Raw genomic sequence first — 13,209 nt, forward strand, 5'->3', positions numbered from 1 at the left:
CCGCAAACGTCCGAAGGCGGTTTGGTCCACTAATTTCTCAAAAAAATGCTTCTTTAAATCTTAATTTTAGTTTTTTATGTATTTAGATGGTTTAAACAATCTTTTGAACACTTTTACAACCACTTTCGTAAATAATTTCTAAGAAATAACTATAGAAACCTTATTTTTTATTACTAAATTTTAAAAATTTTAAATTTTAAATTTTATTTTTAATTAAAAAAAAATAAAAATAAAAAATAAAAAATCAGCGCCTAGGCGCCGATTAATCGGCGCCTAGGGGGCGCCTAGCGTGTTTTGCAACATTGATAATAGCTATGTTATTGCCCTACTGATTTCAGGCCTCCGCCCGATCCCGAGGATAGGAAGAATCAGATGATACCTTTTAGTTAGGCTCAATACCGATGAAAGAGGGATCTTTAGGAACAAAGCGTGCCGAAGCAAGAGGAATGAGCTACCTTTGATACGGATGGATTATCCCCCACCGATGAAAAAGAAAGAATAGGCTAATTAGAATACTAGAATAAGAAATGACAAATAAAAATAGATTCTTACTATCTATAAAAAAATAGGTGAGTGTCAAGTGTACAATTCATAATCTACTTTTAAAGCTTGTGGAGTTGCTTGTACAATGATAAATCTGAAATAACGTATTAACGGATTTTAGATTTATCTACGCGATGTGGTGGTTTATTTCTGATTTCTCCTTGGACATCTTCTAGCCGTACATTATTTGATCTGGCTTTAGCCGTTGTTTGTTGCTCTACGAGCCGTTGATAGTTGCCCTGGCTCTAACGAGCCGTTGCTTGTACGTTATTTAGATTTGGGGGATTTTGTATTTTGTAATTGTCATTGGCCTTGGCCTTAGCCATTGGCTTTGCCTTAGCCCTGGCCTTGGGTTTCCCAATCCTGGTATTGGCATTGGCTTGTCTTTCTAGTGGACTGAGAGAGCGAGCTCTAATCTAAATTCTAAAAAAAGACTCACATACTTCATTCTTAATTGAATGTACGATCTTAGAATGGATGCACAGAATCCACGATAAGAAATGTCCCTTAGACTCTAATCGTCTTCTTTCGTTCTTCTTAACCGAAAGGATATCTCATTCATTATATTCGGATTCGGGGATCTTTAGTAAGGTAAACAAAAGGGCTAAGGACTGGAATAGGCTTTCAACCTACGTCCGAAGTAAAGGACTTCCCTCTGTAAGAGTCGAGCTTTCCCTTTCCCCTCCATACACTACTTTTTAAGCATATGGGAGACCAAAAGCCATATCTACTACCTACTCAATATCTCATCTCCCCTCTTTGGCTTATGATATAGAGCTGGTTTATTTGATACTGCTCCTTTACCTTTCAATGAAATGCTTTCAATACTCCTATTCTCATAAGAGTGCTTGACAGAGATAGGGCTGTCTGTAACCTTTCTCCCAAGGGCTGAAGTGCAAGATAACTCCCAAGATAAGGCCTATATGGGCTCGCCGGATGAGTAGAAGGAGAATTTTCGTAGGGAGAATTTCACTATGAACTCCTCGGACAATCCTAAGTAAGGAGCAAATGAACTTAACCTTTCAAACTTGGCTTTCTCGCTGGCTTGAGATATGTCCTATGACTACCACTTTTTCGGAATTTTGATTCGGACATCTTTTGAATTGAATTCAGAAGCATTTAATGCCAGATCTTCGACTAAGGATTTTTTTGAAAAACCCAAAACCTATCGGCTTTGACAGTGGCCGGAGGCCATCGGAACAGATCTCTCACTGGTATACCGAAAAGCACAAAAAAAAAAGAATTCATCCGAAGCGGCAGGTTCTCCCCTTTCTCAGTAGGGCCCGAAATCCAGAAGTGTTTTGATGTTCGGAGAAGCCTTTGCGTCCATATATTGAGATGGATGAAGGGCTTCCGGCAAAGCACCAGGGGGTAGCTCCCGCACCCGCTCCTGTACACATACACATGTCGGCGTAGGTAGCTGTGTCACGCTAAGTAACTGATAGATTCTCTCTCAATCGAATTACCTCCCCTATGGTGTCTCTTTTGCAAAGAGGTTTGTTTTCGGGGCTTCATTGATTAGTACTTGGGATCTTAGTTCTACATGATGCCGGAATTGGATCTACTATTAAGGATTGTTAAAGGACAACTGGCGCAAGTCTGCAAAGATGATTAAAGAAGCTTTTGTGAGTGGTTATGCCGGATCTCTCAGCCCGTTCATAGAGGAATCCTTTTCCGAATCTTTCACCATTGTGACCCCCCTGGAGAAGGAGGATTCCGACTTCTATAGTGGAAGGCATAGTATGAGGTACTGCCCGGTTCTCTTCTACCCTATCCACATCGCCCATCTATGTTGATCGAGAGCCCGACCCATGGTGTGCTAGTTCCAGGAGCTATAAACTAAAAAAAAATGGGAAAGAGTACAACGGGCCCCTTCATTGATAAAGGTAGGTCCGCCTAGAGAGGATAGCTTATCTAGGAAAGGAATGAAAAGGCAAATGGTTTCCTAGGAAGGAGATGGTGGTTGGTCGACTAAAGGTTAGAGTTAGAGGACTAAGTCGAAGCGCAGCACATAAGCGCATATTCATTCTCGGTTCCTCTGTTTGTTGCGAGAGAGCTAATCGAATGGGAGGGCACTAAACCTTATGTTGTGAGGAAGGGCGAGTGACGAAGAAAGAAGTGCCATGAGCAAGGCAAAATGAGAAGTATGATTGAAAGTTGGTTCCCCTTTACCTTAACCGCTTATAACCAGAGCAAGCAATAAATCTTCTATTTCTGGCGGGAAGTCAGGCAAGGCGCTTTGAAACCCTCCTGATCGCTCTTTAATCGGTTGCACCTCATTCCCATCCTCCCTACGTCTTCATCTTCAAGACGAGCTTCTTCCTGTTTTTAGGTTGACGAGTGAAGGCTCCCAGAGATCTTCCTTTCAATGAGGCATTCTCAACTCCTTTATTTCATTTCTCATACCGGCACTTTTAGAAAGTCCTAAAAAAGCGTGAAATGAATATGGTAGAGTGCAAGCGGCAGACACATAGGCAGGTGCCTGCAGATTGGATTTCATTGGCAGGGGCAACTTACCTTATTAAATAGGGAGGGGGGGGGGGGGGGGAAGCGAGAGCTTCAAGAACAAGGGCGATTGGAAGGAGCGACATATCGATATACATATATAACCAACCTCACAGATCCAACTCAATCTTTTACACCGATGTATCGTACTCTCGCGACCAGGTCATCATAAGAAAAGACTGCTAAATCTTTCCGAAGTGAGAGAAGGAGGGAAGACGCGCTACAACTAACATAACAGCCGGCTGAAAAACGTTAGCTAGCTAGGCTAGCGCGCAATGGCTTTCTCTGATAGGGGCTCGCTTCTTCAAGCTCCGTCCAACCTATACAAGGTGTTGCTCGCTTTCTCTCAGCCACTAGTGGCTTATGTAGTGGTCGGCATTCCTACGTGCTCCTCCTTGCCCCCCTACTTAAGAATCCAAAGGTTACCTTTGGATGTTGTCGTGACGCTTTGGTTACAAAGGTTACCGGGGTCTAGGTTTATGGATGGATTCAGTCAGCGAAAGTCCCTCCAACTCAATCAATATCAACAACATGTCGTGACCGGTTAGGCTTGGTTTATTTTTTCATAAAATAAAGTAGGTTTCGGGGCTTCATTGATTAGTACACCTCAGGTGCTGGTAAGGTCGGGACCGTGGTCGCCCGTCTCCGGTTTGCCGGCCGATAAGATCTCTGAGATTGACCAGCCAGCTGGGTTGGTTTGGCTATTCTTTTCTATTGAAAAGGAGTCAGCTGTCTGCGCGAGTCACCTTCTTCTAGGCTCCGCTGGACGACACGGCATTTTCGTTCAAATATAGGCCGGCCGTACTTGTGATGGTTCCCAAGGATCCAATATGACCACTTAGGTCTACGTTGCCACGATATTTTTCTATGGAAGCGGGCGGGTTAGAAGTTCGGCCCGGTTTTTTTGGTGTCGTAGGGGAGGGGTTGACCTTTCTAACGCATATTCAGTCGTACCGGCATGGCCCCACTAATTTGTTTTCGATCGGAACATCAAGCAGCGCAACCCGGTTCTACTTGACTAAGCCCGTGCTCCTCCAAGGAGAGAGTTTGCTTTACCCAACTCCCTTTTTGATAACAAGGCAGAAATCCCCGACCCGACACTCGTTAGTTTCAAATGAAGAATGAATAGTGCCCTAGCAAGCACCTACAACTATCAAAAAGCTTGACTTTACTAAACAAGCAACGGTAAAGGGCTTTGCCTCCAACAAGCAAGGGCTGAGCTACCGCGAAAGCCATTGCGCTAACGCGCATCCGTTTCCTTGGTGCAGCAAGAAAACTCCTGCGCCTTTATAATGCTTTCGCGGTAGAGCAAGGAATCCGCTTCACGGCTTTTTACTTCTTACTCACGCACAACGGCTTCTTATTAACATATAGCGTCTGTAGCGTTAGAAGCCGTTGCTTGTTCTTTATAATAGAAGCTTTCGCGCAGCTCAATCCCTTGCTTCTTGCCTTATATTACTTAGTCAAGCAAGCTTTCGCGCTAGGCGCTCACCTTTTTTGGCTTCCCTAAAATAGAATATTTGGAAGTTGGTAAAGACCCGTCCCTTGTTTCAGTCAGAATGAGTCCCCGGGATCCCGGGACATTGGCTTCCGCCAACAGTGAACTATTAAGGATCGCATCCCGCGCATATTCTACATTATAGCCTGCAACTGATTCAGCTTCCGCTTCTGGGAGATCAAATGGAGGTCGATTAGTTTCTGCTAGACGAGAAATAAAGAACATAACCAATACAGGGAACAAGGGAATACCGGACCATATCTGCTTTTGCGCCATGACAATCTCACTCGAATTACGGGAACCTACACATATTAGTACAGTATACCGGGGTCCTCGGCCAGAACCACACGTGCAAGTTTCCCTGCATGTGGCTCGTCCGTGCTTTCCGAGGCGCTGCCTGTGACTCAGCATGGGAGAAGGGGGGCGGAACTGCACACTTTCGTGTTCAGAGCATTGTCCGAGTGAGTAGGCAGCGCCTACCAAGCAAAGCTTTCTTGAAGAGGCAGGGCTGGTTCCTTTTCGGCGCCCGCCCTTTATTTATTTAGATGTTGAGGCAAGGCAAGCCCCAGGAAAGTATAGGTTGGTTTGCTCCCAGCTCCATCTTGGCCGGCATCTTGCTCTCGAGGGGGTGGGCCCTGGAGCGAACTACTCATTACTGTGTTGCCCCAACCCAAGGAAGGGCATTTGGTGAGGAGCATTGTTTTGAGGGAGAGAAAGCGTGGTTGACAAACCAATCATCGGAGGCGACTGGACTGGAGTGCTTTCATCAAATGATGCATGTGGGCTGAGCCATTCCCATCCCAAGTGGTGGCCCGATTCGGCCTGGCCCGGTCGGGAAGAGATTTACATAGAGACTACTGCTATCCGGGAATATCTTTCTATGTTAGCTAGCGGGGGCGGGCTTTCCTATGGTAGTCCCGCTGCGGCCTCTGACCGTCCGTCCCATCTCATCTTGATTTGGCTATACTTATATGTAGCCTGCCATGTTAGCTCCACATGAGAGCCTTTTAAAGGCTAAAAAGACACTCATCAGTCAGCTCGGCCCCTTTCCTATTTCGCTTTTCTGCCTATTAAGAGAATAGGTCCCGAAAAAGCGGCCCGCCTTTCATCATATACCAGCTGCCACGCACGAACCAATAAAAAGGATTGAATCGCCCCTCTCTAGATAAGGAACGCGCCATCACCTACAGCCCTTTCCTCTGCCGGGGACTTCCACGAAATGAAAACGGGCGGCATCGTCGTATGCTCCACTTTTGTTGCCCTGGTTTATATCCCGGAGTACTCCTATGGCCGATCTGTCACCCAACCTACTTAAACAACCTAAAGGCTTGGCCCCGTCCCGTTTGGAGAATGACCCCTTATGGCACGGCTTAGTCAGTTATTCTCGCTGTTCAGATAAGATTCGGACCGCCACTTCTCTGAAAGCATGGTTCTTGCCTCCCTCCCCCCTTTGAGCTCGTCCATTCGTTAGGTGATCCCTTGCTCTCACGTTCGACTGTTTTCTCGTCGTTTAGGCCCGTGAGTGAGATTTCTGCTCATTGCAGTCACATCCGGGGTTCTTCGCACCTAGATAGTACCAGGACCCTTGTGCCCCGGCCCTTGATCAGATAAAGCTGCCCGCCCTATGACCCACAACTAAAAATGAGCCTTGCGACGAGACGCGGACATTTCCCATGCTGCGGTTCCCTCCGGTCTGTTTCCGGGTTGGGTTAGGGGAACATCCGAGCGATTGCCTTCGCAGATCCAAACGCGCTCACAAGGCGCACAATAAGAATAAGGCCAATAGAGACTTCATAGGGGACCATTTGAGCTGCAGATCGTAATGCTCCTAGAAAGGCATATTCGAATATAGAGGACTAAAAGTTCCCAAGAAAAAAGTACTTTATCATATCCTTATATGAACCGTACGAAAGGGATCGTAAGCTTTAGTCCTAATTACTATCTTATTCTTATCATTGACATTCCTGCCACATACTGAGTCAATAAATCTTCTAAGTCATCATGTGACCACTCCTTGTACCCCATTCGCGCACTTAGACCAAGTTGGCAAGAAAGTCCGCATATTAGTTTCGTTCTCTCAAGATGTGAGAGTTTCTCAAATTAATTGCTTAACTCTTGTAGCTCAGTTGGTTAGAGCACCTGTTTAGTAAGCGGGAGGAATTTGAGTTCAACTCTCAACAAGAGCAATATTCAATTTAAAAATTACAAATTAGAAAGTACACAACAAGTCAACAATATAATATATAGAATTAAATAATGACTGATGTACCTCATTTTAACAAATGTAACCACAATCTCTTTTTTTTTTCCCCTGCCTCAATGGGATCGTAATATATAGTCCTAATAACTATCTAATTCTTATCATACACACTCCTGCCACATCATGAGTCAGTAGATCCTTCAAGTTGTCATGTGATCACTCCTTGTACCCCATTCGCGCACAAGGGCCACGTTAGCAAGAAAGTCCGCCTTTAGCCCTAATAACTATCTGATTCTTATCATAGACACTCCTTCCACATTATGAGTCAAGAGATCTTCCAAGTTTTCATGTGACCATTGCTTGTAACCCATTCGCGCATTTGGCGTAATTTGGCAAGAAAGTTTGCACATTGGTTACGTTCTTTAATGACGTGAGAGATTCTCAGGTTCAATGCCTAGCTCTTGTAGCTCAGTTGGTTAGAGCACCCGTTTAATAAGTGGGAAGTCTTGAGTTCAACTATCAATAAGAGCAAGTCGAAAGTACATAATAGGATTACAATAATTACAAATAAAAATATGGATCAAAGAATTCTTAAATTAAATATTATGAACATATAAATTCATGATTAAATATAATATATAGAATTAATAAGTATTGGAATTAAGTAAAAAGTGATGTAGTTTATTTTAACAAATTTGACCATAACCTCTGTTTTTTTTTTTTTTTTGGGTGCATGAAAGGGATCGTAAGCTTTAGTCCTAATAACTATCTTATTCTTATCATTGACATTCCTGCCACATACTGAGTCAATAAATCTTCTAAGTCGTCATGTGACCACTCCTTGTACCCCATTCGCGCACTTAGACCAAGTTGGCAAGAAAGTCCGCATATTAGTTTCGTTCTCTCAAGATGTGAGAGTTTCTTAAATTAATCGCTTTGCTCTTGTAGCTCAGTAGGTAGAGCACCCGTTCAACTCTCAACAATAGCAATATTTATGTACCTCATTGAAATAAATGTAACCACAACCTCTTTTTTTTTTTTTTTTTTTTTTTTTTGGGTGCCTCAAAGGGATCGTAGGCTTTAGTCCTAATAACTATCTGATTCTTATCAAACACACTCCTGCCACATCATGAGTCAGGAGATCTTTCAAGTTGTCATGTGACCATTCCTTGTACCCCATTCGCGCACTAGGCCCACGTTAGCAAGAAAGTCCGCCTTTAGTCCTAATAACTATCTGATTCTAATCATAGACACTCCTTCCACATTATGAGTCAAGAGATATTCCTAGTTGTCATGTAACCCATTCGCGCACTTGGCGCAATTTGGCAAGAAAGTCCGCATATTAGTTTCGTTCTCTCAAGATGTGAGAGTTTCTTAAATTAATCGCTTAGCTCTTGTAGCTTAGTAGGGTAGAGCACCCGTTCAACTCTCAACAAGAGCAATATTTATGTACCTCATTTTCATAGGCTTTAGTCCTTATAAGGATCGTAGGCTTTAGTCCTAATAACTATCTGACTCTAACCATAGACACTCCTTCCACATTATGAGTCAAGAGATCTTCCAAGTTGTCATGTAACCATTCCTTGAAACCCATTCGCGCACTTGGCGCAATTTGGCAAGAAAGTCTGCACATTGGTTACGTTATTTAATGACGTGAGAGATTCTCAAGTTTAATGCCTAGCTCTTGTAGCTCATTTGGTTAGAGCACCCGTTTCGTAAGCGAGAGGTCTTGAGTTCAACTCTCAGCAAGAGCAATATTCAATTTCAAAATTACAAATTAGAAAGTACACAACAAGTCTACAATATATAATTTATAAAATTAAAAAGTAATGCAATATTCCAATTAGAACTCAAATTAAAAAGTAATGCAATATTCCAATTGGAATTAAATTACAAATTTGAAAGTACACAACAAGTCTATAATATAATTCACAACAAGTCTACAAACTGATGTACCTCAATCAAATGTAACCACAATCTCTTTTGTTTTTCCCCCCTGGGTGCCTCAATGGGATCGTAATCTATAGTCCTAATAACTATCTAATTCTTATCATACACACTCCTACAACATCATGAGTCAAGAGATCTTTCAAGTTGTCATGTGACCACTCCTTGAACCCCATTCGCGCACAAGGCCCACGTTAGCAAGAAAGTCCGATCTTTTGTCCAAATAACTATCTGATTCTTATCATAGACACTCCTTCCACATTATGAGTCAAGAGATCTTCCAAGTTGTCATGTGACCATTCCTCGTAACCCATTCGCGCATTTGGCGCAATTTGGCAAGAAAGTCTGCACATTGGTTACGTTCTTTAATGAAGTGAGAGATTCTCAAGTTTAATGCCTAGCTCTTGTAGCTCAGATGGTTAGTGCTCCCGTTTAGTAAGCGGGAGGTTTTTAGTTTAACTCTTGACAAGAGCAACTCGAAAGTACACAACATGACTACAATAATTACAAATAAAAATATCGAAGAAATATTTCTTAAATTAATCATTATAAACTTATAAATTCAAGATTAAATATAATATATAGAATTAATAAGTATTGGAATATTAAAATTCAAATTGGAATTAAAAAAAAAAAATTGATTTAGTTCATTTTAAAAAATGTAAACACAACCGCTGTTTTATTTTTTTGTTGCCTCAAAGGGGTCGTACATTTTAGTCCTAATAACTATCTGATTCTTATCATTGACATTCTTGCCACATCCTGTGTCAAGAAATCTTCTAAGTCGTCATGTAACCACTCCTTGTACCCCATTCGCGCACTTGGACCAAGTTGGCAAGAAAGTCCGCATATTAATTTCGTTCTCTCAAGATATGAGAGTTTCTCAAATTAATCGCTTAGCTCTTGTAGCTCAGTTGGTTAGAGCACCTGTTTAGTAAGCGGGAGGTCTTGAGTTCAACTCTCAACAAGAGCAATATTCAATTTCAAAATTACAAATTAGAAAGTACACAACAAGTCTACAATATATATATATATATATATATATATATATATATATATATATATATATATATATATAATTAAAAAGTAATGCAATATTCCAATTGGAATTAAATAAAAATTGATGTACCTTATTTTAACAAATGTAACCACAATCTCTTTTTTTTCCCCCTGGGTGCCTCAATGGGATCGTAATATATAGTCCTAATAACTATCTAATTCTTATCATACACACTCCTGCCACATCATGAGTCAGGAGATCTTTCAAGTTGTCATGTGACCGCTCCTTGTACCTCATTCGCGCACAAGGCCCACGTTAGCAAGAATGTCCGCCTTAAGTCCTAATAACTATCTGATTCTTATAGTAGACACTCCTTCCACATTATGAGTCAAGAGATCTTCCAAGTTGTCATGTGACCATTGCTTGTAACCCATTCGCGCATTTGGCGTTATTTGGCAAGAAAGTCTGCACATTGGTTACGTTCTTTATGACGTGAGAGATTCTCGGGTTCAATGCCTAGCTCTTGTAGCTCAGTTGCTTAGAGCACCCGTTTAGTAAGCGGGAGGTTTTGAGTTCAACTCGAAAGTACACAACAAGATTACAATAATTACAAATAAAAATATGGATGAAAGAATTCTTAAATTAAATATTATAAACTTATAACTTCAAGATTAAATATAATATATAGAATTAATAAGTATTGGAATATTAAAATTCAAATTGGAATTAAATAAAAAATACAAATGTGACCACAACCTCTGTTTTTTTGTTTTTTTATTTTTTTATTTTTTTTTTGGGTGCATGAAAGTGATCGAAAGCTTTAGTCCTAATTACTATCTTATTCTTATCATTGACATTCCTGCCACATACTGAGTAAATAAATCTTCTAAGTCGTCATGTGACCACTCCTTGTACCTCCATTCGCGCACTTAGACCAAGTTGACAAGAAAGTCCGCATATTAGTTTCGTTCTCTCAAGATGTGAGAGTTTCTCAAATTAATTGCTTAGCTCTTGTAGCTCAGTTGGTTAGAGCACCCGTTTAGTAAGCGGGAGGTCTGGAGTTCAACTCTCAACAAGAGCAATATTCAATTTCAAAATTACAAATTAGAAAGTACACAACAAGTCTACAATATATATATAATTAAAAAGTAATGCAATATTCCAATTGGAATTAAATAAAAATTGATGTACCTTATTTTAACAAATGTAACCACAATCTCTTTTTTTTTCCCCCTGGGTGCCTCAATGGGATCGTAATATATAGTCCTAATAACTATCTAATTCTTATCATACACACTCCTGCCACATCATGAGTCAGGAGATCTTTCAAGTTGTCATGTGACCGCTCCTTGTACCCCATTCGCGCACAAGGCCCACGTTAGCAAGAAAATCCGCCTTTAGTCCTAATAACTATCTGATTCTTATCATATACACTCCTTCCACATTATGAGTCAAGAGATCTTCCAAGTTGTCATGTGACCATTGCTTGTAACCCATTCTCGCATTTGGCGTTATTTGGAAAGAAAGTCTGCACATTGGTTACGTTACTTAATGACGTGAGAGATTCTCAGGTTCAATGCCTAGCTCTTGTAGCTCAGTTGCTTAGAGCACCCGTTAGTAAGCGGGAGGTTTTGAGTTCAAATCGAAAGTACACAACAAGATTACAATAATTACAAATAAAAATATGGATGAAAGAATTCTTAAATCAAATATTATATACTTATAAATTCAAGATTAAATATAATATATAGAATTAATAAGTATTGGAATATTAAAATTCAAATTGGAATTAAATAAAAAATACAATGTGACCACAACCTCTGTTTTTTTTTTTTCTTTTTTTGGGTGCCTTAAAGGGATCGTAGGCTTTAGTCCTAATAACTATCTGATTCTTATTATTGACATTCCTGCCACATCCTGAGTTAATAAATCTTCTATGTCGTCATGTGACCACTCCTTGTACCCCATTCGCGCACTTGGACCAAGTTTGCAAGAAAGTCGGCATATTAGTTTCGTTCTCTCAAAACGTGAGAGTTTCTCAAATTAATTGCTTAACTCTTGTAGCTCAGTTGGTTAGAGCACCCGTTTAGTAAGCAGGAAGTGGGAGGTCTTGAGTTCAACTATCAACAAGAGCAAGTCGAAAGTACATAAAAGGATTACAATAATTACAAACAAAAATTTGTTCAAAGAATTCTTAAATTAAATATTATGAAAATATAAATCATGATTAAATATAATATATAGAATTAATAAGTATTGAACATATGAATTCATGATTAAATATAATATATAGAATTAATAAGTATTGGAATATTATAATTCAAATTGGAATTAAGTAAAAATTGTAGTTTATTTAACAAATTTGACCACAACCTCTGTTTTTTTGTTTTTTTTATTTTTTTATTTTTTTTTGGGTGCATGAAAGTGATCGAAAGCTTTAGTCCTAATTACTATCTTATTCTAATCATTGACATTCCTGCCACATACTGAGTCAATAAATCTTCTAAGTCGTCATGTGACCACTCCTTGTACCCTATTCGCGCACTTAGACCAAGTTGGCAAGAAGTCCGCATATTAGTTTCGCTCTCTCAAGATGTGAGAGTTTCTCAAATTAATCGCTTAGCTCTTGTAGCTCAGTTGTTTAGAGCACCCGTTTAGTAAGCGGAAGGTCTTGAGTTCAACTCTCAACAAGAGCAATATTCAATTTTCAAAATTACAAATTAGAAAGTACACAACAAGTCTACAATATATATATAACTAAAAAGTAATGCAATAATCTCTTTTTTTCCCCCCTGGGTGCCTTAATGGGATCGTAATATGTAGTCTTAATAACTATCTAATTCTTATCATACACACTCCTGCCACATCATGAGTCAGGAGATCTTTCAAGTTGTCATGTGACCACTCCTTGTACCCCATTCGCGCACAAGGCCCACGTTAGCAAGAAAATCCGCCTTTAGTCCTAATAACTATCTGATTCTTATCATATACACTCCTTCCACATTATGAGTCAAGAGATCTTCCAAGTTGTCATGTGACCATTGCTTGTAACCCATTCTCGCATTTGGCGTTATTTGGAAAGAAAGTCTGCACATTGGTTACGTTACTTAATGACGTGAGAGATTCTCAGGTTCAATGCCTAGCTCTTGTAGCTCAGTTGCTTAGAGCACCCGTTTAGTAAGCGGGAGGTTTTGAGTTCAAATCGAAAGTACACAACAAGATTACAATAATTACAAATAAAAATATGGATGAAAGAATTCTTAAATTAAATATTATATACTTATAAATTCAAGATTAAATATAATATATAGAATTAATAAGTATTGGAATATTAAAATTCAAATTGGAATTAAATAAAAATACAAATGTGACCACAACCTCAGTTTTTTTTTTTTTCTTTTTTTGGGTGCCTTAAAGGGATCGTAGGCTTTAGTCCTAATAACTATCTGATTCTTATTATTGACATTCCTGCCACATCCTGAGTTAATAAATCTTCTATATCGTCATGTGACCACT

The 13,209-nt window shown here is 40.0% G+C and overlaps 4 non-coding genes across 4 annotated transcripts; all 4 read left to right on the forward strand.

Annotated features, from left to right (window-relative positions):
• Window positions 1-8,426: 8,426 nt before the first annotated feature.
• TRNAT-CGU lies at window positions 8,427-8,500 on the forward strand. Its single transcript has one exon. It is a non-coding gene; the product is annotated as a tRNA-Thr (tRNA).
• A 1,092-nt stretch (window positions 8,501-9,592) lies between these two features.
• On the forward strand, window positions 9,593-9,666 carry TRNAT-AGU. The gene has a single exon. It is a non-coding gene; the product is annotated as a tRNA-Thr (tRNA).
• Window positions 9,667-10,700: 1,034 nt separating this feature from the next.
• Window positions 10,701-10,774, forward strand: TRNAT-AGU. Its single transcript has one exon. It is a non-coding gene; the product is annotated as a tRNA-Thr (tRNA).
• Window positions 10,775-12,315: 1,541 nt separating this feature from the next.
• On the forward strand, window positions 12,316-12,389 carry TRNAT-AGU. The gene has a single exon. It is a non-coding gene; the product is annotated as a tRNA-Thr (tRNA).
• Window positions 12,390-13,209: the final 820 nt, after the last annotated feature.

The sequence above is a fragment of the Ipomoea nil genome, unplaced genomic scaffold (genome assembly GCF_001879475.1).
Source record: "Ipomoea nil cultivar Tokyo-kokei standard unplaced genomic scaffold, Asagao_1.1 scaffold0799, whole genome shotgun sequence".
In the NCBI taxonomy this organism is placed as follows: Eukaryota; Viridiplantae; Streptophyta; class Magnoliopsida; order Solanales; family Convolvulaceae; genus Ipomoea; species Ipomoea nil.